Raw genomic sequence first — 25,499 nt, forward strand, 5'->3', positions numbered from 1 at the left:
CGAAAGCTCATTTCATAGAACTTTGCAGCGCGTACTGGAGTTTCTTGTTGACATTGCACCAACTATTATAAAATTTCCTACCACGCAAGAAGAAAAAGAACGCACTGAGAATGATTTTAGAGATGTAAATATATGACATTAAGCAATTGAATTATTTGTAATAATTTTGATTATCTTTTTAAGATAGGTGGCTTTCCAGGAGTCCTTGGGTGCATTGATGGTAGCTATATTAATATAAGAACACCAGCACACAAAATCAAGTCCACTTACACAAATAGACATGATACGCCATCGATAACTTTGCAAGGAATTTGTAATGCTCAAAGAAAGTTTATTGATGTGTTTACTGGTATTTCGAGTAAAATCCATGATTCCCGTGTACTTAAACTCTCATTTATTGAGAAAGACCTGCCGAAACTGTGTGTATACTCAATATCACATCATAGGAGATGCAGCGTATCCATTACGCGAATGGCTTTTAAAGCCGTTTCAAGATTATGGCAACTTAACTGAGAAACAGAAAGTATATAATAAACGGTTTTGTACTACTAGAGTGCTCATTGAAAATACATTTGGAATTTTAAAGCAACGTTTTAGACAACTAACCAGAATTGACTTTCATGGAGTTGACCAAATGTCAAAATTCATTATGGGTTGTTGTGTATTACACAACCTCTGTATTGACTATGATGATGTGTGGGATGAGTATAATTCTGACGAAGAAATGGGGAACAGTGACAGTGAATCTGGAGGTGAAGTTTGGGAAGAACCACGTTTAAATCGTTCGGTTAGAGACTTACTTCAAATTGCGGAATTGAAAAGGAATGAAATATGCGATGCATTTGAAATTGAATAGAATCTACAAAATTGTGTTTGTAAATAGTGAGGTAAATAAATTTGGAGTACATTTAATAAAAAATCCACACGTCATTTAATTTTAGAAACCCATACATGATATTAAAACAATGGATTTCATCGTTATGATCAGGAACTTTTCAAAGACTTACAAAAAATGTATTCTAAAATTTAATCAGTCGATTTAGCAAACAGTGACTTCAAAAGATCCATTTTCTCCTTATGACGCCTTTCTTTTGCTTCTTCTTTTAATTCATGTATTTTAATTAAAATTTCAGTCGGATCTTCTGTTTTCTTTGGCTTTTTCTTTAAAGAAATATCTTTAAGCGTAGGAACAGGCCTTTTTTCACAAATTTTCACCGGCTCCAAACTGTCATCGAGTGATGCAATTCTGGAAATTTCATGTTCAAATTCTACCACTTTTCTACTTGATCCTGAAGTCTTATTGTTGTTTTCCGCTTCCTTCTTTCTTTTCATCATGGTCTTGTACCGCGTGTCACATGGTTCTCCCGTAAAGGAAACTCCTAGGATCTCTTGAATATCTGTTGAAATTTTATTCCACGTGGCTTTTTTATGCCTGAATTTTTTCCTTGGTCCAACCATGTTCATATAACACTCGTACTTGTCTAGTAGTAACTTGCTCTCGGGTTCAGTCCATTCTACAGTTTTAGCAAAATTTGGTGGCGATTTCGACGTTTCTGTTTGTGGTGGTGATGATGTAGATGACGCTGCATTTTGAAATGATTTAGATGACTCTGTCATTGTTTCATTTTCAACTCCTCCTGGCAATGCTCCGTTCTTTTGAAATGCTGATGACCCTGGAATAGTTCTTATTTGTGACGATGGCCCAGTCATTACTCCGTTTTGTGGTGACTCTAATTTTTTTTTATCCATTACATTTTGAACAAATTCAGATGAACTGGCAACGTCGTTATTTGTTTGGTATTTTATGATACCACAGCTCGCAAGTTGATCCTCCCTAAATGCCATTACTACGTTTTCACCTATCAATGATGAAGTACAGATTAGTTTTACCATAATCATGCAAGTATTATATCAAAGAGTATAAGATTGTTTACATTCATGAACACTCATGGTAGCTTGTAAAATTTTGGCATGGCTTTCAAACTAGGTTCAATAGATACAAATAGCATTATTGATAATGAAACTGTCATAAAAGTAGCCAGTCTTTTGAATGAATAGTAAAAAACGAAATAACTTTACCATTTCTTATAACATTGCACAAAATTTCCCCTTTTGGATTTCTCCTCATTTGACTAGCATTATTCAGACAGAGAGAATGAAACACAACGTGTACTTCTTGAGAAGCCATCTTGGCGGGAATGAGCAGACGAAAAACAAACCTGCGACTCCTCTGGAAAAATTTCGTATTTTATTGGGAGCGGCTCGATCGAGCGCCTGTGTCGCCTCGGAGCTAGAGCCGTGACGTCACCGACAAATCCCAAGCAATCTGCGAGCAGTCCCAATGGAAAACGCTATTAGCTGTTCTAAACAGTGTTTCCATATGAAACCAATTTGGTTTCACCTAAATAAATATTATTACGTTCCATTTAATTTTTTTTCTCCTTCTGAAAAAGGGACATACATTATACAAAAACCAGTTCTTCGAACTGAAAAAACAGTGTTTATTCTTGTAAGTGTTACGGCTAAGAAGGGACAGACATTAAAATAAATTTAGAATTAATATTTTTACGAAACATCATAACAAATAAATGTACTCAATGTTTATCCAGAATAAACTCTATAAATGTTAAGAGATTAAATACAAAATTAAAGAGTGGAAAAATAATTATGAAGAGCGATTCGAATCGCACGTCATAGTTATTTTTCCACTCTTTAATTTTGTATTTAATCTCTTAACATTTATAGAGTTTATTCTGGATAAACTTTACGTAAATTTTTTTGTTATGATGTTTCGTAAAAACATTAATTCTAAATTTATTTTAATGTCTGTCCCTTCTTAGCCGTAACACTTACAAGAATAAACACTGTTTTTTCAGTTCGAAGAACTGGTTTTTGTATAATAATTTAATTAATTAATTTAATTTATTCGCCATTGTCTCCTCGATTTTTCAGCGGTGTTTATTGCATTAAACACCAGATTAACAAATTTCTGACTTTCATAAAGTTACACTACTCTCCCAATGGAATTCAAAAAAAGTAATTTAATCTTGCCCAACTTGTCACTTTTTCAAGTCGTATTTTGTCAGTGAAAAAGACGTCTATTTTTTTGAGCTAACGCTATTTGTACGTTTTCCGTGACGCTCTACAATTTTCTCATTGACAATTTTCATATAGCACCTAGCGGTTAAAATTAAAATTTTCAAAAAACGTGAAAACATTTTTCGATTTAGATGCAATTTTGGTAGAAAGTGTCCCCCGGCACTTATAATGTACAGTACAAATTTCAACTTTCTAAAAAATATAGTTTTTGAGAAAAATCACTTTTTCGAGCCAAAAAAAAACATCCTGTATATTATTTTCATAGAATGTAAAAGTCTCCAAAGGTAAGGTGTAAGAATGGCTTCCATTTCGAATGATTGTGCCATAATAGCCGTTTTTCTTAATTAGAAGCTTTTTGTTTTTCCCGAGAACTCTTCTTAATGGCATCTGAAATTTCGGTACTGTTTAAACGGCTTGCGTTAGAATAAGTGGATGCTTTTAAAATGCCTATTTTAAGGGAATGTTCTAGGCCTAACGAACATGAACGCGCATACATTTGGTCATTGAACCCTCCACTTCTTCTAAGACTACTAAAGCTTTCTTCTATAAGTAGGGTTTTCGAGCCGGTTCTGAAACGTGTAGTGTGAAGCCACCACCTATCCCAGACCACCCATTCCTCCCATTCCACCCATTCCACCAGGGAGTATACAGTGGAATAGAGATGTGCAAATACCATTTTTTGGGGATTGAATCGAATATCAAATATTTTTTTCAAAGCACGGCAAATACCAAATCGAATATTTATAACGTCAAATAATTTGGTCGAATATTTTTAGGGCAAAAATTTAGACCAGTTAACTGATCAAATACCAAATAGTATTTCGAATATCAAATTATTCGACGTATTTGGTTTTCAAATAGCCAAATAGTTTTCATATTTGTCAAAAAAGTAATTGAATCACTGTTCGTTTTACTTGAAAATAGTAAAATATTAAACCAAATACAGTATAGCCTAGAACAAAGTTCCCTGGGCGAACTTGGTAAATCAGTGGTATAATGACGGGCCCGTCCTAAAAGATAGTGCGTGGCGTTATGTTTCTCGTGTGCACGTAAATGAAAGAGTATGGTGGGTGGTACCCAAATTTTCAAAACAATGAGGAGAATCCGAATATCGATGGTACAACTTTAGGGGGCGCGTCTGGGGGGCGGTAGCCCACCCAATAGCTTTATAGGGATTAATAATTAGTAATTAATTAACCAATTAATTAATTATTATTGAAATGCTTTATAACTTACATATATACACTAATTACCACCCTGGTTAAACAAAACCTAATATATGTTAGGTATTTTAGATAGGGGGCGCTATATACTCCGTCCCGTTCGCACATTTGAAGTTCACTCAGTTTCTGAACTAAACCACGTGATGTAGGGTATCAAATTAAAGCTTATAACCTCAAGACTAACCCTATGTAAACTATAATAACCCTGGGTGTATTTATGCAAAGTATTAAAGATAGGGGGCGCGTCAAACCATAACCCCAGATACTTTGATGTCGCCGTTTGGAATATAACGGCACGGTGTAGGGTATCAAATGAAAGCTTATTACGTCAAAAATTATAATATATAGAGAACAGAAAGATAAATATTTATTACGCTATTTTAATACAACAATAATGGTTAAATATATTTGTTATCACATTTTTAAAGAAATGCACATTTTTAAAAGGGAATACACCTTTTCAAACGAAAGTTCCGTTTCACTGTCATCATCTTCACTAGAACCTTCGAGGTCTTCGACATTTTCATTTTCTATGTACGAATTGTCACAGTTTTCTGGGTCACCCCCACACGCGCACATTTCAGTACATTTAATTCGAGGAGCGTGTGAAGCACATTTACAGGGGGGTTTGCAACGGCTACGTTCATAATTGCACTTAATAAAATCCAAAACGTCCTCTGGAGCGCGAGGAAGGTCGCGCAGAACCGGTTGATAGGTACCATCTTGAACGAACCACCCGTAATTCTCTGGGGGTGGTAATCGGGGTAATGCTTTGATAATGCGCCTTACGTATTGCAGGTCTCAAAGCTCAGACTGATCGTTCGGTAGGAGAGAATCCAAGTAGTGGTAGAACAGCGATGCGTGTAATTTCTTTGGTATTATACACAAGGGAATTGTGTGCTGACCAAGTGAGCCCATGGTCTAAGCCATCTGGTTTTCCACTACCTATTCTTGAAAGAATCCACATGAAATCGTGATTGAAAGCTTTTTCCATTTGACTAGAAACTCCAACATCTTGGGTATAAGTGCGAAATACTGCGCTTTTAGGGCGTATTGACTTCGAAACTGTGCATGGAAGTAATTTGAAAATTGACGGTGGAATTTCTGTATTTTGTACTGCCTCTTGTTTAAAGAGAAATGGTTCATTTGAATCAGATGACTTAACTTTTTGGTTAATAACCATAACTGTTCCGTGCATAGTACGTTGATCATCAGGGGTATCCTCTTGGAAGTCTAAGTTATCAAAAGCGAACGATATTGCTCTTCCAAATATGAAATTCGGTGGAAGATAGATACCGCCATTTTCGTTCATTCTACAAAGCACATTTTTAGCTATTAAATTCTCAACGTCTTTTTCTCTTGAATAATTGACGCTCATTCCTAAATGACTTAGTAGTTAAACTATTTGAGCTCCGTGACTCCTTGTGAATGAATAGTCCGACCCCCAACTGCAAAGGCATTTCTCGGGTTGTTCTGTTTTGCGATTTCGTGACAGATGCTTGACGAGGAGATAAACATTCGAATATTAGCGTCTGAGCCAATCTTAATGATCGTAGGTCGATTTCACTTTCGCGTTTTTCATTTGAACTAACAAGGAGAGTACCCGAGGTGTTTATTGCCGATTTTGTTCAAAGTCGGGCGTAATGTAGACCTATATGAGAAATGAAATTTCCCAAAAGGAGACGTTGCACTACCCATTCGTTTTGCTATAGCAACTGAAAATGTTTTTGATCACTTAAATCAATAAAATCTCCATTTAAAGAAGCATGGGATTTTCTCGGTTTCACAGGGTCTTAGCTACGAAAATTTTGAAAATTTTTGAAAATCACGAAATGTGTAATTTGGACCACATTTAGGTAAATTTCATCAAGTTTGGGTAAATTGAAACATTTTTAGCGTAAATTTGTAACAAATTTTGGGTAAAACAAGGGAAAAATCTTATTTTGGTTGTCAGTGGTCAAAAACATTTTCGGTTGCCATGGCAAATCTAATGGGTAGTGCAACGTCTCCTTCTGGGAAATTTCATATCTCATATAGGTCCACATTACGGCCGATTTTGAACTAAATCGGCAATAAACACCTCGGGTACTCTCCTTGTAAGAGTAGCTTTTCCGACCGTACACCATTTAAAAAAAAGTAATATTTCTTGAGGTATCAAGAGACCCATTAAAACACCACTTTTCCGACGACAAAATCAACTTCCGTATTACTGACGACACTTTGAACAGACTCCTGACCTGAAACTCTTGGTTATCTTCGTCTTTCAAAGTGGTAAAAGCAGCGTCTTTAGTGCCTCTCAAAGACACTAATTCCGAGGAGCGCTTTTGTTTTGGTTGAGAAAACGCGATTCCTACTACTTCATCTTTTAAAAACTTTTTCAGTTGCCTTCTTGACATAATTTCGTCTTTAGTTTGGTCAAGACCATTTGAAGTACAAATATTTAAGTACAAGGCATGAAGTTCAGCCATAGTAATGACTTTCATTGTATTCTGTGCAAAGTCCTCTTTAACTAGATTAAGGAACTCGATGCCCGAAGCTACCACTGCCGCCTTTTTAACTTTCTGTGGAGCTGCCATTAACGTCTGGGATCATAAAGCGTTAGATACGTTTTTTAATCAACATTGCAAGAGATACATAATATCTACCGCGTGTGCGTCCGTTTCATTTATACATTCATTTAACCGTACCCTCCATGTGTCGATCCCACTAAATTCAACTGCTTCTCTTAAAGATGCACCGCTTGAATCATAAGATATAATATGTAAAAGGTGCCTTTTAGTTTCTTTGTTATCACAAAAGAAGCAAAGAAGTTTAGAGTACTTTGGGGTTTTGCTTCTCGTAAAAGGCAATGGTACACTCTCAGTCTGACCCCTGCTAGTAGAAGCGGCTAGCTCTAAAGACGTTTTGCTATAGCTTCAGATTTCAATTTTTCTCGATAACGTTTTTCAATTTGACTTCCACGAGACTTCAGAGAATTTTTTTTATAACAGGTCAAATGCCACTTTACCTTTCACTTCTTTAAGTTTTCAACTGTTACATTTCCAGCCAGGAAATTTAGAAATTCTTGGCTGTCAACGTCTTCTTGATCTGCATATTTCGTCAATAAAGAAGATATAGTCTCGTAAGTAGAATTTGCTGGATTTTCCACAAGGTTTTCTCTGGTATCTTTTTTACAAAACACACAGCTAACACGTTTAGGCGCCCGTGACATCTTAAAAATAAATTTCAATCCCCAGAAAACGTACGTTTCCTTTGCTGACCGAAACTCTTTGCTAAATAAATCGAGGTTCTCGAAGTCAACAAACGCTATCGATCTGCCCGCTAATTACGTATGGTTTCATATTACCTTTCTAACTTTAGGGCTCTGAAAACTTTTTATTTTGTTTAAGTATACCCCTTGAAACTATATATTTTTTTTAATAATACTTTTTTTAATACTTTGCATAAACACACCCAGGGTTATTTTGGTTTACATAGTGTTAGTCTTGAGGTTATAATCTTTAATTTGATACCCTACATCACGTGGTTTAGTTAAAAAACTGAGTTAACTTCAAATGTGCGAAGGGGCGGAGAATATAGCGCCCCCTATCTAAAATACCTAACTTATATTAGGTTTTTCTTAACCAGGGTGGTAATTTGTGTATATATGTAAGTTCTAAAGCATTTCAATCATAATTAATTTATTAGTTAATTAATTACTAATTATTAATCCCTGAAAAGCTATTGGGTGGGCTACCGCCCCCCAGACGCGCCCCCCAAAGTTGTACCATCGATATTCGGATTCTCCTCATTTTTCTGAAAATTTGGGTACCACCCACCATACTCTTTCATTTACGTGCACACGAGAAGGTTTTTTTTACATAACGCCACGCACTAAGATGGTCTTTTAAATTTTTAATTTTACTTAGCCTTCTCTAAGGCTCTTAATAAAAAACACTGAAGGGGGTGGGGTTCATTGTCTCAGGCTGCAAGCGGGCCCAGAATTTTATATTACGCCACTGCGGTAAACTCGAACTTACCATTCAAATTAATTCTAATTGTTGTACAAAATGTCTTTATTTTCAACCTTCCTTCGAACAATTTTTTCGATTTGATCAAAATGAGTTAATCGTAACCTACAAAAATATAGTGCATATCAACTTATCAATTATCATACATATTTTAATTGGGTGAAACTGTCAGATGATCATAAGAAGCGATTGAAGCGACATTGTCAAATTTTGCGGAAGATATCTAAACCCCTAAACCAAAACGGAAAAAGATATTAATACAGAAGGGAGGATTTTTACCGTTACTCTTAGCACCACTTCTTTCAATTGTGAGCAGTGCGGCAGGCACGGCTATAAGTAGAGCTATCAAAAATGGCTAGAAAGATGATCTTAGTTCCCGAAGACGTTTATCGACGACTCAATTCGCAACCAAAACTTGACGAAAACGGTTTTAAATAATCAAAATCTTAATTAGTCACAAAAAGTAGAGTTGTACAACCATTTATTACAACGCAACAAAAGAACTAAGAAAGCGAAACTCATTGAACAACCGAAAAGAAAGAAAGACTGGTATTCGGAAATAGCTTTCGCGAAACCAGATTCGCATCTTAAACCCGTCATTGCTTTGTACAAGTGGATTGAAAGAAACAGTAAAATTGAATGGTCTACCAGTGGTTGACTTATTTATAAAGAACGCCCTATAGTTAGATCTAATATCATGGATATTTTACACGAATCAGTTAAAGGATACAAAACCAAACCGGAACACGAAATTGTTGGATTGGATAAATTTTATGAATTGATGTCAAAGGAAAATGTACCCAAATCACTTGTAAAAAATAAATTCCCCTTTGAATCACCCATTGATAATGTACCTATTATTTCTAACGATTCACCAGAGAAGGTATACGATAATTTAGATTATTTTCCCCCAAGTCCCGAATCAATGTATGGCAATGGATTATTGAGTTGGATAAATTTAATAAAGAATATAACCATATATCAAGTTTCAATTCTTTCACTTATGTTTTCGATTTCAACATGGAAGGAGGCAACGATCCTACTCCGTCTGGGTTGATAGGCTCTTTATTTGTTACTTATTTAAAATCACCTAAAGTTATAACCACGTTTTTGTTATTATTTATTATTTATTATTATTGAGCTATTTGAGTTCGCGTACTGGTATCACGAACGGAAACTGAACTGTACGATGAATGGATAGGCTTGAAGAAATATACTTTAGTGTAAAAGACCCCGGAAGTTATGGTGGAATACACGGTCTTTATCGGGCTGCCCGAGAGAGAGGTCTTAAAGTTTCCATAAATGACGTTCAAGAATTCCTAAAACGTCAGGATACGTATACTTTACACAAGGCGATAAAACAAATTCAGAAGAAACAAGACAATCGTATATGGAATAGACGAACAATGGCAACTCGACCTGGCAGACCTGCAAGATATCAAAAACCATAATAGTGGATATCGATACCTGTTATGTTGTATAGACGTTTTTAGCAAATACGCTTTCGCTGTAGCTACCAAGGATAAGAAAGGAACGACCATACTTAAGGCTTTTAAATCAATCTTGGAATCAGGTCGAAAACCAAAGATTGTACAATCAGACCACGGGAACGAATTCCTTTGCAAGGAAGTACAACGGGAATTAAAACGTAGGGGAATCAAGTTTTTCGCAACGCACTCCGAAGTAAAATCTAGTATTATAGAACGATTCAATCGAACATTGAAGTCTCGAATGTACCGATATTTTACGGAGAAAGATACGTACAAATATATCGACGTTTTACCGGATTTATTGGAAGCTTATAATAACAATTACCACAAATCTATTAAATGCAAACCCGTTGAAGTGAAGAATGAAAATTCGAAACAAGTGTGGGAGAACTTATACGGGAAAGTTAATTTTTCCCCTCCCGTTTCATCCCCTTTTGAAATAGGTGACTTGGTTCATATAAGCAAGAATAAAACCACGTTCGAAAAGGGTTATAAAGCAAATTATACCGAGGAAATATTCAAAGTAGCGCAGTGCATACCAAGAGACCCTCCGGTATATAAACTGGAGGATTTGAAAACTGAGCGTTAAAATCTCGGGAGAAAGAGCCGGGGAAAGAAACCTTAAGAAGAGCCGCCGCAGCAGTGAGTAAACTTAGTGGAAATGGACGTAAAAGGAAACGAAAAACGTCTCCCATCATCAGTTCAGTTTGAACCAGGAAGAAGAAAAGACGTTCTCTACTTCAGTCTGATATATTCTCGTAATCATTGAACAATGTCGTTAGCCCACCCCAGTTCGCAGAACAGCTTTAGCTCGGAACTTGATTTATTTCACGTACCTTATACTCAAACTGGCATAATAGGAAGTCAATGGGTTGAATATAATCCAACATCAAACATAAATTGAAACCAAGCAATTATCTTTAGTATCGCTGGAAGCTCGGAGACGTACATTGATTTGAAAAATACTTCAAGTGAAAATTGTGAAAGCAGATGGAACTATACCAAAACCCGATATTCACGATGCTGTATCTAAAACCACAACTCCTGCGGACAAAGTTGGTCCGGAAAATCGGTTTTTACTTAGTCTCTTTAGCGAAGTTCACGTATCATTGGGTGACAGATCAGTAACGTCATGCCCTCAACAGTAGCCTTACAAGAGCATGATTCAAACGCTCTTGACATATGGTGGGCCAGCCAAGGAAAGTTTCTTAACTGCTTCTCTATTCTATAAAGACAAAGCCGGGAAATTAGACGAATTTTCCAATAACGACGGATTTAATAAACGTGCAAAATTGGCCCAAGAAGGTGTTATTGACATGATAGGAGTTGTACGAGCTGATATATGTCAACAAAATCGACTTATTCCTAACCTGATAGACCTAAATTTCAAGTTTATCAAAAGCTCAAACGAGTTTTGTATACACACAGACGGTGAAAAATGCAAAGTCGTTTTCACACACGCATCAATGTTTGTCAGAAAAGATCGATTGACGCCAGACTCCCACGCTAAAACTTTAGAATTGGCAACAATGAAATATCCAATCACCCGTACGGAATGTAATTCATTTTCAATTTCCCAAGGGAACAAAATATGCGTCCAAGACAACTTATATAATGGTCAAATATCGAGTAAGGTGGTGATCGGATTTGTAGACCTGGGACTCGATTCTACTCCGGTCGGAAAGGGGTTTACCGACAGCAATTTGTCGGATCGGAAGAAAAATATCGGAATCGCCCAAAATTGCGATTCTACCCAAGTTGGTAGCTTCTGGTGTCGGAAAAGCGAATAAAAAAAAACGGATTCGTTTCCGATAGGGTATGAGGTGTCGTTTGGCGCCGTTTACGATTGTATTTTTTTTTTAAATGGCGCTTTGTGCATTTAGGTTAGAAATTTTAAGGCTACCAGCAATTGAAGATGAACATGAAATTCCGAGACTAGATTTAAGGATTCAGCGCGTAATAAGGCAAAGGTCAAGAGCATTTGAGTTAAATGACCAAAAATTCAAAAGGTTATTTAGAGTACCAAAAACTGTCGTCTATAATTTAATTGAAAGGCTGACTGCTCGTCTTTCAGGCAATCATGCCTTGGCTATGCCTGTTGACACAAAGGTAGGGCGTCTACATTTACTGTGAAATAAAACCGTAATAGTTCTATCGAATAATGTTTAGATACTTATCGCATTGCGGTTTTTCGCCGTTGGATGCTATCAGTTAGCTGAAGGTCAAGACCTATTCCTTAACGTTAGCCAGTCGACCGTTAGTCGCTGTGTGAAAAACGTAAGCGAAGCCATAGTGGAAATTATATCTCCCACCTACATAAAATTTCCATTGACTGAGGAAGAAGAGACGTCAAATAAAATTGGGTTAAAATAGGGAATGTTATCAAAGTGAAGTTGTATACTAATGCCACTTTATCTAGTTTTTCCGAAATTGCTGGTTTTCCGGGCATCATTGGTGCTATTGATGGCAGTCATATTGCCATAATTGCACCAAGTCTAAATGATCCAGATTTTGCAGAACATCTCTATGTAAACAGGAAAGGATTTCATTCAATAAATTTCCAATTGGTATAAAAATTTCAAGTTACTCAAAACAATAGAGATAATATACTTAACAAACCCATTTGTTGTTTAAAGATTTGTGACCACAATTTACATTTCATAAATGTAAATGCTATGTTTCCGGGGTCTTCACACGATTCTCATGTATATAGAATATCAGAAGTATCGAGATATCTTGAAGCCAATTTCTTAAATCTAAGGAAGAATTCCTGGCTCATTGGTAATTGACCAAAATTGGGGATGGTAAATTTGTGTTAGGGCTGACGAATAACCAAAATTTTCGAATAGTATTAAATTGTTTTGAATCGATTATATGATTCAAAGAATTAAATTTGAAACTCACGTGAAAACCGCTTATCCTAATTTTGAAACAACTATTCGAACCAAAATCGAATATATAGTTTGAAAACGAATACTCGTTTGAAAACAAGTAAAAACCGAATACTAGTTTCTAATCGGATAATTACCAAATAATCCTATGTAATCGGATAAAGACCCAATACTCTTATTTGGATAAAGACCGAAGACTCGTTTGTAATCGAATAAAGACCGAATACTCGTTTGTAATCCGATAACGAATACTCGTTGGAAAACGAAAGAAAAATAGTCTCAAAATTTTTAAGTATTTTTGCACTCGAGAATGATTGAGAAAAATCAATTCACCTCGGGCAGGAATTGAACCTGCGAACTTTGCGTACGGAAAAAAGGTGCGTAAGAAAAGAGGACGAGTATAGCCAAGTTGGACCGATATGGTTTTTATTAATTTTTATGTAGGGTTATTGTTTAGTATTTTCGGGTCTGCTGATCCGACGGATTGGCTATTACGCCCATGCTATGAACAAACTAGGTTATATACCGGCGAGGACAGAAGAAGAAAGAGCCATAGTGGCGTATGGCTCTTATTTTAAAATTAAACTCCGGTCAATTCTGATTCCTAAAGAGTAAAGCAAAGAGGCCAAATATTTTTAATTAAATTTCAAAATTTTCAATGATTTTTAAAAAAGATTAATTAGACATTCGAATACTCGCTTTCTAAAAATTGAATAACCGAATTCAAACGAATAATGTGGTTTATCTAATAACGGAATCGAATTTCTAAATGGAGTTTACTATTCGATTCGTTTCTGAAATCAACTATTCGCTGGGGTTGTGCAAAATATTTGATGAAACCAAATAATTCGATCGAATACCAAATCGAATATGCGATTCTTCGAATCGAATAGCGCTTGGAAAAGATCGTAAATATTCATTTTTCCCTAACAAATAGTCGAATATTCGAATAGGGAGGGAAAGGTATTTGGTATTTTCAAATAGTTTGCAAACTAGTAGAATAACCGCGGGTCTTTTGTTGATTGTCAGGCCATCAAAATAAAGCGCAATTAAAATTTCGAACTAGCCCTTATTACCTTACCGGTAAAGTCTATTGAACGAGTACCTTGCCAGTATTAAATCTGTGTATTAAAACTTCTTAGCGAATGGCAGAAGCTTAACTTTCGTGACAAATAAGCAAACTATTTGGTTATTTGAAAACCAAATACGTTGTATTATTTAATACTCGAAATGCTTTTTCGTATTTGATCAGTTAATTGGCTTGGATTTTCGCCCCAAAAATATTTTACCAAATTATTTAAGGTTTCAAATATTCGATTTGGTATTTGACTGAGCTCAAAAAAATATTTTATATTCGATTCCGTGTGAACCCCCCACCCCCTCCACCTTTAGAACTACCTTTGACAGTACTAAATTGCCGCGCCCTTTTCGACCCCCCTTTAATATTAACATACTTAGACCCCCTTGATGAATTTCTGGCTACACCTCTACTAATATTCGCCAGTCCCTAATTAGTGTACACTTACAAAATTGACTCTTTAAAGGTGACAGTGGTTATCCGCAAAGGCCTTGGCTGATGACCCCTATTTTAAATGCTGACCTCCAGCCACACATTCACAATATCTATAATGTTTGGTCTTGAAATTTGCAAAGCAGCAACAGCTACGAAAGCACCTTGTTTTGACAAATACAACATCATCCTTTTTCCTAGAACAAAATGGTTATTAGCGATTACTTCTAAATATGAGTAAGTAATTAAACTTGCATTTTACTTATCTAGGTTTGTTTGTTGTAAAGCTGATTAAGGTAAACTGATGTTATGAGTACGTCAATGAACATCATATATCTGGACAGAAACTGAGATAAAATGTTTTTAATGATATGGCTCTGGTCAAATGCCATAAAACGTTTTGGTTCAGAGTCCAGTGGATGAATAGTTTCGTGTAATAGTGTACCACTACCAAATTTCTTAAAAGCCGAAGTATTTGTCTTGGCGTTATCTGACACCAGCCTTATTACTCGAAACCCACTGTCTTCAACGACTTTCATGACCTTTAAAGGGAATAGAACCTCCAACGCGTCCATTATGGAAGACCCCATCAATTTCCTTTATTCTGTTCACACTGAGCGATTATCAGCGCCGCAGGTGTGAAAAGCCATGGGAGGCAGCGGAAATATTGGAACCCTCGGAGGGCGACAGATATACCAGAGGTTATATTCCCTTTAAGACTAGTTGATATAACTGTTCTCCATTTAAGTTTGCCGTGAAGAAATATGCGACAGGGAGTTTAAAGTTTGTGCTAAGTCCTTGAAATATGAAACAAAGTACGTGTGATGCTAATTTTCCTTCATCACTAATACCAGTGTTGTTTTTTGGAATGCTAGAACTAGAATGGCCGAAACATTTATCTAAATTGCGATCATAAAGCAGTTTGGCTTTAATTTTCATCTCGTAAACATTAAAGACCCTAGAATCTCAGTTTCATTGGTAATTTTGCAAATTCACTTGCAAGACGTTCCTTGACGATTGAAGTTATGTCATCCTCTCCAGTTGCATGTCCAATAAATCGTTTTAGGGTTGTTCTGTGTGGCAAATGTAAAATTTCTAAGTCTCTCATGTAAGTATATGCGGCGGGAGATTTATTGAATATTAAACAACAAATTCGCAAAGTAGATTCTTGATAAGACAAAGCTTTTTTCCCATACGCAAGTACTTGCTCTAGAAGAAACTTCGCTTTTATATCATCGGAGTTAGCATCTTCCAAAATGTTCTTAATTTGAATGACTTCTTTCTTTTGGGTATTATCTTTTAGTATTTTTGTCGTTGCATTTAGGGTTGAAATTTGCTTTTGCATTTTTTCAATTTTCTTTTTCAACTTGAAAACATTTCGACTAAGCTTTCTTGTTGAATATTTGCAAAGTCTCATCCGAGTACACATTGACGCTTGTGTTGTAGCATCCTTAGAAATATTCCGAAAAAGTATAGGTACATTTTCTTTTAGTTGGGTCTGATTCGGTGTAAAAGCAGGTACATTTTCTTTTAGTTGGGTCAGATTCGGTGTAAAAGCAGGTACATTTTATTTTAGTTGAGTCAGATTTTGTGTAAAAGCAGGCACATTTTCTTTAGTCTTAATTAAATCATCAAATATAGGAACATTTTCTTCTGTTTGAATTACATCATCAGGAAATATAGGGACATTTTCTTTGACTAAAATGATATCATCAGGTATAGGAACATTTTTGGTTTGAGTTACGTCATCAGGTATATTAACGTTTTCTCTGGTTTGAATAGGGTCATCAGGTATATGGACATTTTCTCTTGTTTGAATCGGATCAACAGGTCCCAAAACATTTTCTTTTATTTGAATCAGATCATTAGGTAAAGGAACATTTACATCAGGTACACATGTAGAAGCATTTCCATAGGTTGAAATCTGATCTAAAACTATATTTTCTTTGATTTTTATCACATTATTAGTTAAAATTTCACGAAAATCATCTTCATTTTCAAACAGGCGTTTTTTAAACTTTTCATAATTTGTAGATTTTTCTTTTGGTTGATAAGAAGAATACCCTCTTTTATCTTGTTCAATGACAGTGAAAAGACTTTTTCTAGAATACGTTGGGCTGTTTTCTAAAATGGTTGGTGTTTCAAGACAGCTAAGAGCTCTTTTTAATCTATGTCTGGATTTCTCTAGTCGATCACTATCGTTATTTAACAATATAATTGGTATAACAGTTGAATCCTCATTTCTCTCATTTCTCGCAATTTCCTTAAAAGGAGAAGTGTAAACTGTGTAAGCTTCACAAGGATTGACTGTTGGAGTTCTTTTTCTTTCATAAGTACAAATTTCTTTTCAGGAACTGTTTTTGTTAAACCGATTGTTTACAGGAGAGAGGGCAATTCGAGTATCATAGACTTTATTTGAGGTTATATCACGCAAATTATTGCTTAAACTTGAACTGTCATTTCAGTTATCACAGTTGCTACTGCATGAGGTAATAAACGTCTCTTTGAGCACTAAAATCCTCTTCTTTAAAGTGTTGAGAACACACTTTCGCTTCTCCATTGGCAGTAATTCGATTAATATGCTCACTAATTTTATAACGATATTCTTCGTTATCACAGTCACGTTTTTGAAATATAGCACAAATCCATTTTCTGTGTCTTTTGGTAAAATATGAAAACTAATTTAATCATTTTCCGTTTGACTTTTTATTTTTCTCCTTTTGTCGCTTTTATTACACCCTGGTACAATGCATAATACAATTTTTAAACCTTAGCTAATTGCTAATCAGAAGTAATTAGTCCATACCCAGCCGTCCATACTGCACCAGTGCAATGGCATTACGATTCTAAAACCAAAATATTGTACTTATATATATTTTAAGATAGAGTACATCATGAACAAATTATAGTTTACCTACTTTAAGAATAATGAAGAGTTAGTTCCGACCATCATCAGGGAGGCTATTCTCTAATTTATCTCGATCTCACTCTCGATGTTGACTCGAAGTCGATCTCGAAGGCGATCACTTCGATCGAGAAGTCATTTCTCGATAAACGCTATTCTATACTTCATCGAAATCGATTTCGAAGTGATACATTTCGACTCTCGACAAGCGAGTTGACCACGTGGGTTCTACATATTTCCGGTTGTAATCGCGCATAGGCTCTCTATTTTCCGACCAATAAGAATACACCATCACAAAAACAGCTGATTAAAAACGTACATGTTTTATAGTTTAGAGAAAGGATATTTATTTTCATTGTAATACTGCAGTATATATTTAAAGTCCAAATAGAGCTCGGCGAAACAGCTAAATTAACCGCTAAAGTTTTGATTAACCATAAAAATTACGATTAACTGTTTATCCATGGATATTATCCACGGCTATATAGCAATTTAACATGCAAAATAATCGGGTTTTTTTTTCGGATAATTTTCGTTTGTGGATAAAAATGAATAAAGTTATTATTTCTTATCCAAACGCCGAGCTCTAAGTCCAAAGGATTTATTGTCTGGTCTCTTATAACTCTTTATCTTTGAAAATTACGCCTATTATCGATTTCTAAGGCTATATTTAACAATACAAGCCGAGCTATAGCAAGCGCCATTGCTTTTTTCCCTAAGAAAGACGGTTTGGGTAGTGGTAGCTTTTTGGCAACACGGGAGAAGGGGGGGGAGGTAGTTAAAAAGAACTACTAGCTCGATGATTGGTTGAAACCACTGTCGAAAGCGATCTCGTAAGCTTCGGACACGACGAGATCGACTTCGAGAAGTTCATCGAATTCGAGTAGCATTATTCGACAAATATTTTATAGAATAGCGTTTTTCGACATCTCGTCAGAGCGATTCGAGATCGAGAAGTGCTTACAGAATAGGGTCCCAGGTCGCTAGCGTGCCCGTAAAATTGGCGAAAAAGTCAGTCACGTCACAATTTTTTTAAGGCGCGAAAAAGATAATTTCGAATCGAACAGGTCTAGTAAACAGCGCTCATAGTGATAGAATGTGGTGAATTAAATTTCCAAATAAAAATTGGAAAAGGGAGTCGTGCACGGGCCTTGATTAACGTAGGCAGCGATTTAAGCCAATGGAAAACCTCTAAATTGAGAAGGAATTTTTCGTGTCGGAATTTTAGTCAACCCAATGTAGCTTTATTGAAATTCATCAATTCCCTCGGTTTGTGCGGATGAAGTTAATTAATGAGTAGTTTAGAAAAAGAAAAGGTTAGGAAAAATGACCCATACGGTTCAGTTCAGAGATCACTTTCCGAAAATGGAACAAATCGTCGAAGTGGGATATTTAACCGCGTTTTTAAAACCCATACCAAGCCTACAAGAGTTAGGCCTTGTCCCAAAAGAATCTGTGGCTATTTTTAACAATAGTCTTAGTCGAGAATTCAAAATAACGGTCAAAAACGCCACCGATCAGTTTAGTAAAATATTTTCGGTATGGAGATACAGGCCGGAAGGCAAGCAAGGCTGAAACATTTCGATAGACCAAACACGGCCAACTCTCTCAAATGTTTTCGTTTTCAAAACGAAATTTTTGCGGCGTAGCTATCGACTAAGACTATAGGTACTTTTTTTGGTTTATTATTTGTCATTACAGTAATGTAAAAAGTTTTAATCGCAATTTATTATTTAGAAAGATATGATAAATATAAAATAGCTGTTTCTATATAATACGGGAGGTCACGTGACAATGTTTTGTCTACGTAATTTAGCTTTTGACGGTAGAGACACGGCCGTCGTGAGCGCGAAGCAGATCTCGAGACGGCCGTGATAGAGAGCACGCGCTGCAGTCGTGAGACCCTTCGGAATCTGAAACCATTTTGCAAAACGCCCGTGCAAATAAAGCACTAAAATAATTGGCGCTCAGGACGCAGGTAAAAACATGTATTTATTTATTTATGACAAAAAGTATTGCTCAATAAGCCTCAGGTGGGCTTTTGTATGAGCATCGCTACAGAAAGTCGCAAAAAAGACGAAACAAACGACTATAATAAATGAGTAAATTTGGAAATAGTCTAAAAGTTGAGAATCAAGTTACGCGAAAGAAATCTTTAAAATGAAAAAAAAAAGGCAGAGACGTGGCGGCGAAACGTGTAGTGATTGGGGATAGAAACAATCTCTTGGGGAAGGGAATTCCAGTCATTGATAGCACTACAGGAAAAATGATTTAGACGATGAACGGAATGAACTCGGGGCTTGGAGAGTTTGAGTAAGTGGCCCCGAGTTTTAGAGGAGCTAAGAGAGAAGAAATCGTCCAAATTTAGAGTAAAGTTATTATAGAAAAAATCATGAAGTAAACAGAGATCATTAACACGGTGTCGAAGATGTACAGGATCGATGCGAAGGTACTGCAAGCGAGAGGGAGCAGTGTGTCAGAATTTATAGCCCGTTGTACCTGTAACAGAGACCATACCACCGGAGGCCTATCATCATAGTGCCCTACGCCAGCGTCCACCTAGCCCGGACAGGTGACAAATCCAGCATGGGTAGTAGTACCCTACTACTGATGGTCGCCCTTTTGACGCAAGCCACTCAACCCAGCAGAAGTCGGAGGTGGAGATATGACCATTTGATTTTGTGAGGAAGCTTAGCGAAGGCATTTGGAGCGTTTTGGAGAGCAAGGATATCCGATTGGAGACGAGGGTGCCAGATTTGGGAACAGAAATCCAAGTGGGGGAGAATAAGGGAATTGGTGGATTTTAAAATTCATTTGGCGCGTGAAAATACGCCGCCATGTTAGGGTATAAAAGCAAGTAAATAAGCCTGCTTACCTCAATTACATAGGATACGAATTATAGTCAGGTCTGATTTGTATTTTCGTGTATTTGGCGTGTAAAAAGTGAAAACTCAACGGGAATTTGTTGTATGTGCGTCCCTCTTACGTTTTCGAGAGGTTTGCATTTTTTAAGTCAGTAGTGTTTTAGGGGAGGTCGAAATGTAATTTTTTTACCCCTTCTACTTAAATACCATCATATCTATCGAATGGAACATCGTAGATTAATTTTAAAAATACCCTTTTATAGGTAGATATATTATACATATTCAAGGTCGGTAATTGGGGGAAAGGGGATATTTTTTTTTAATCTCAATATTAAACGAAAATTTAAGAAAATTTAGACAAAATTATGTTTTAAAATTTTTAATATAGAAAACAAACATTTTTCACCAAGAAAGCTCCTTCATTCATTTTTTGAAAATAATTTTTTTAGATTATTTAGAATTTTGTTAAATTAGTAAGTGTACCACCATACCTGAAGAATCGTTGTCGTCGATATAGGAATAGTTCAGTTTTGGTGTATTGGTACAGTCTTCATTAGAACACTTGCATGCTTCTGAATACGACAGTCCAATTTTCCGACATGAACATGCGCCTTTGCACCCTTTTTTACAACCACATTTAACTAGTTCCATAATAGCACTTGGAGCTGGTAGATTAATATTAAAAATAGGAACGTGCCCAATACATAGCTGCACACCAAGACTTGGTCTCGGGCTCAGTCTCACCAAAATTTTTGTTTGCCCTTAGTCTCGTCTCGGTCTCACAATAATTTCCCCAAAAACACGAGTGCTCGTCTCGGGCTCATCAATATTTTTTTTTAAACACGAGAGGTCGTCTCGGGCTCATATTTTTTATCTCCTAAACACAAGAGCTCGTCTCGAACCCACAATTCCCCTCCCTAAACATTTGAGCTTGTCTCGGGCTCATACTTATTTCTGTTACTAACAAGGGCTCGTGTCAGTTTCAGAAGAATTTGCGTAACTCGCGGGGCATTTCAGTCTGTTAATACCTTTTTGAAGTTTTAATATTTTTTTATATTGATATATAAATCCTAAGTCAAACGAAACAGCCGGGCGACCAGGTCTGGTATGAAGATATTTTTACGGTATTACAATCACCGTGTCCGTCTGTGGGTCTGTCTGTCTGTCTGTCTGTGAGTCTGTGAGTCTGTTGAGTTCGTGTTATGTCGGTTGTGGGTGTAGAGATTGTGGTGTGTCTGTGTTATGATATGGTTGTGGATGTTGAGTCTGTTGTGTTTGTACGGGCGTTTAATCTCCAATTTCTTCTTAAGGACTTTGGGACGGATCGAGTGCTGAGTGTAATGCTACCTCTCAACGTCCAATGGCAGGGTTTCCACCAATTGTACACGGTATTCGTCTTAGTATCAATTTGCGATTTATTAGCGCCGGCCGGGAATCGAACCCGGGTCTGCCTTGTGCAAGAGATTTACTCTAACCACTCAGCCACCAACGCTTGTTAAGTTACGGTGTTTTTCTAAAAAACAGCTTTGGCTAATGTCATTTACAAAGTACTATAATTTATTCTACATCATTTTAAATATTTATAAATTATATTAATCTTATATTTAATGAAATATTTATAAATTATATTAATCTTATATTTAATGAAATATTTATAAATTATATTAATCTTATATTTAATTAAATATTTATAAATTATATTAATCTTATATTTAATTAAATATTAATAAATTATATTAATCTTATATTTATAAACTATATTAATATTATATTTAATTAAATATCTGAGTATTTTACTTTATTTGATCGTGTTCAGGAATTGAACTCGGGTCGCATCGTTACAATGCAGATAGGTTACCACCGAGCCATTGACTTCCTTTACAAATATAAAAAGTAAAGAAACCATTATGATAAGGCGGGTTTTTACCTTTTAATAACGCTTGGAAAAAGGATAATTATTCAAAACTCCCGCGGAAACTATATAAAAGTAATAATATAGCGCCACCGTGTGGAGAACTATCATTCAAACCGGGTAAAAAATATAATCTCTTCAATTTTTCGAACTTTAGTCAAATCTTGACGGGACTAAAAAACATCAAATAAACGTATATAAAGCCGTTGCCGTCAATATGGAAGATTAGTCTTTCTTAGTTCTTGGCGGTCAGACGAACTCCTTTTGTCGGTCAAAAGTTATGAGGTAACTTTGCGGTTTTAATTAGTATGTTCGGTCAAGGAAAGAGTTAAATTGTGTTTCGCGTTTGGAACGTGAGCGAATGGACTTAAGTGTATGAACAGTGCGTGTTTAAGACTGAAAGTCTTAAAGTAATTGTGAACTAACTCAAGTCAGCTGTAAGATAAAATTGATTGTTTTTTTTAATTGGAATAACCTAATTATACCCTTGAAATTATCAACTCAACCTGTGAGGCTAATTAAGTAGATTGGAAGATATTAGTAGCTCTCAGCTCTCAGCTGTTAATTAAGACACGAGTTTATAGTAAGGTAGTTTGAATTTAGTTAAAATTACTCAGTATAATTTATGATATTTACTTAAGTGTAAGTGTGTTTTGGTTTATTTTTCAATCACGATGACACTTGAGTACCAGTTCTGCACAATTACGTTGGAGGGATATATATTGTTGGGTTATTGATGAAAGTTAAATCTAGAACGTTCCATAGACTGTTCTGAATAAAAATAAACATTTATAATATTGCATAATTCTGGTTGCCATTTTATTTCTAATCACTCGCCCACAACATTAAAGTTCTGGCAATTACGAATCAACTAAATTTGCGATATAACGGCGACGGGAAATTATTCTCGTAAATTTATCGCGCGGCCTTAGGGAATATTCTTTTAACAAAATTTCGATAAACTATCGTTTAATTAAAATCGGCCCGATTCCGTTAAAATAAACCAAAAAGCGAACGGTCGTTATAATACCCTCTGTAGCTATTTCTTTCATTAAAATTTGCTTTGCATTATATTCAACTGACAAACTAGTACTGTAAAAAGGGTGTAATTCAATTGTGCATTGTTATAGTACGTCTAACTCACTGTTGTAACTACTTAACTTATGATATTCTGAATAAATTAAAATTGGTCGTTTCGTCTCAATTATTCTAATTATAATTAAATTTTATACCGGGCGGGATAGAACTGGGATAACATTTTTAACAAATAACTCTAAATTGCGGAGATATATCTTTAAGGGTTATCTCGAGAAATTAATACCACTAGGGACAATTCTTCCGAGGAGAGGTATATTTTGGCTTGCGAACTTGTTTATCAACGAAATATTATCTTTCCGTTATCTCCTTTAGAGATAAGATTTCGACCGTACATAAAACCGCCTGTCATTTGACTAAGGTGTGTCATCTAGCTTCTGCAGTTCTGGCAGTAATGTCGCTCCAGTACTAATCTAGTATTAATTGTTAATTGTATACAGTTTATGAATATTTTTTAAATGCCATCATTAATAAATTACTAGTTAGTTATTTATAACTTCGTTCAATTTGTTCACTCCTAAACCCTCAAGCGGCTATGCCCTGCGTGCATGTTGAAAACTTCAACACCTTTGCTAACTACTTTTCCCGTGGAGAAATATGTTTGGGAAGGAAGAGATGGATAAAAATAAATCAACAGCAACAGCGCGTCTGTATCTGGTGACTCAACAACAACTGTTAATGTCTTGGGAATATTTAAGGCGCGAAGAAGAATAATTGTGTCCGCTTCCTCTTGAGAGTGAGCCTTCAGAAACGCATCAACAGGCTGGTTGCTTTTAGTTTACAATCCATTGGTTACGACGAACGTATTAAATTTATTGGATTCCGACACACTATGTTTCAGTAAGAATTCGCTAAAATACTCGGTTAGCTCAGATTTGGTTTTTTCAGTTGATAAAAGTTCCTTCATAGAAATGTTGCTTATTATTAGCGTGTTATCTCGAATACGATAGTATGTGGAATTTATTCCAGATCGCTTGTTTCGTAGACTTTGTTTCAGCGAGTTTTCTAAGTATCGATCAAATACCAGTCTTATTTCGTTGTAAGGTTCTCCAATACGAATAACGTAGCTCAAAAATTGTTTTGCTAGGTCAGAACAGGTTGAGATCTCATTTGATTTTTTCAGTGATTGAACTATAGCCATGCCATTAACAGTGCCCCCGCCAGCAGTAGGCACAAGTAGGCACGTGCCTATGTTCAAAAATTTTAGGCCTATTTTAGAGGCCTCTAAAAGTTTAAAAAAATTGCCTCTGGGGCCTCCAAATGTGATTTTTAAATTTTATTTATTTTTAAAAATTGGTCATCTAGCCCCCTAAAAAAAAAGAACTCCCATTCAATTCCAATTTCCAAGAATCCTAAATGGCCCTAACAAAACGTTCCCTTTTGAACCACCTATACTCGAAATCAATATTACTTGAGTACCGAAACAAAGGCAGCGAACTCTGTGGTTTCTGCTTTTGGTAGTGTACTCTTTTAACATTGATATAGAGTATATGACAAAAGACTGGCCCGGGACGGGGAAGTCCGTCGTGCAAGGAAAGCAGCAAAAAAACCACCTGTTCGCCTAAGTGATGACTTAGCTCCAACCAACACAAAAAACATAAGCTTAGTTTCTAGGAATTCTACAAAAGGGGGCATAAAGTGAGAAACTGGATTTCTTTAGTACGACTTAAACCGTTGCAACGCTTAAACGAAGGGAAATCCCAGCGGAGCTGAAGTCGAAGCGTAAAGCATCGTACCAGTCACTACTTTGAATAGAGAGCGTCCTGGGGATTAGGGTTTTTTCTTTTTTACCCCTTGTCCCTTTTGCGAAATCACGTGATATCAGTGACCACTGATCGTAGAGAAAGGACCTAGACCTTCGGTGGTCGGACTTATCCCAGATAACGCGCGTTTCTTCATTTCGTTTTCTGCTCCTGAACAAACAGGTAGTTCTCAATTTCGATTATCTTCGAGTCAAATTTTTTCTAAGTCTCTTCTGAGACTAACTTTGCCAATACAGCCTTTTTAAAGGCTATTTAGCTGTTTTAAGCTAATTTTTAAACAGCCTTTTTCAAGGCTAATTAGCTATTCTAGCTAAATTATTCAAAAAGCCCTTTTCAAGGCTAATTAGCTATTCTAGCTAAATTATTCAAAAAGCCTTTTTCAAGGCTAATTAGCTATTCTAGCTAAATTATTCAAAAAGCCTTTTTCAAGGCTAATTAGCTATTCTAGAAAAAATACTCAAACCGCTTTTTTCAGGGCTTTGATATAGCTGGTATTATTAAAAAGTCTGTTTGAAGACTACATAGCTTTAACTAAGCTTTATTTTCTTAAACCTTTTTAAGGTTATTTCGCTATTAGTATATAATAGTAGCATTTTCAAATATGAGTACCAGAAAATTTTTATCTGGGTCCCAAAAATGAGAAAAATGGAAAAGGGATGATAGTTTCGTTAGTAATCAGAAAGGTGCAATGGCACGTTTTTTGAAATCGTCGGCGCAAAGCCATAACTATAGTTCTG

This window comes from Leiobunum rupestre, chromosome 1 (assembly GCF_980474605.1).
Source record: "Leiobunum rupestre chromosome 1, qqLeiRupe1.1.hap1, whole genome shotgun sequence".
In the NCBI taxonomy this organism is placed as follows: Eukaryota; Metazoa; Arthropoda; class Arachnida; order Opiliones; family Sclerosomatidae; genus Leiobunum; species Leiobunum rupestre.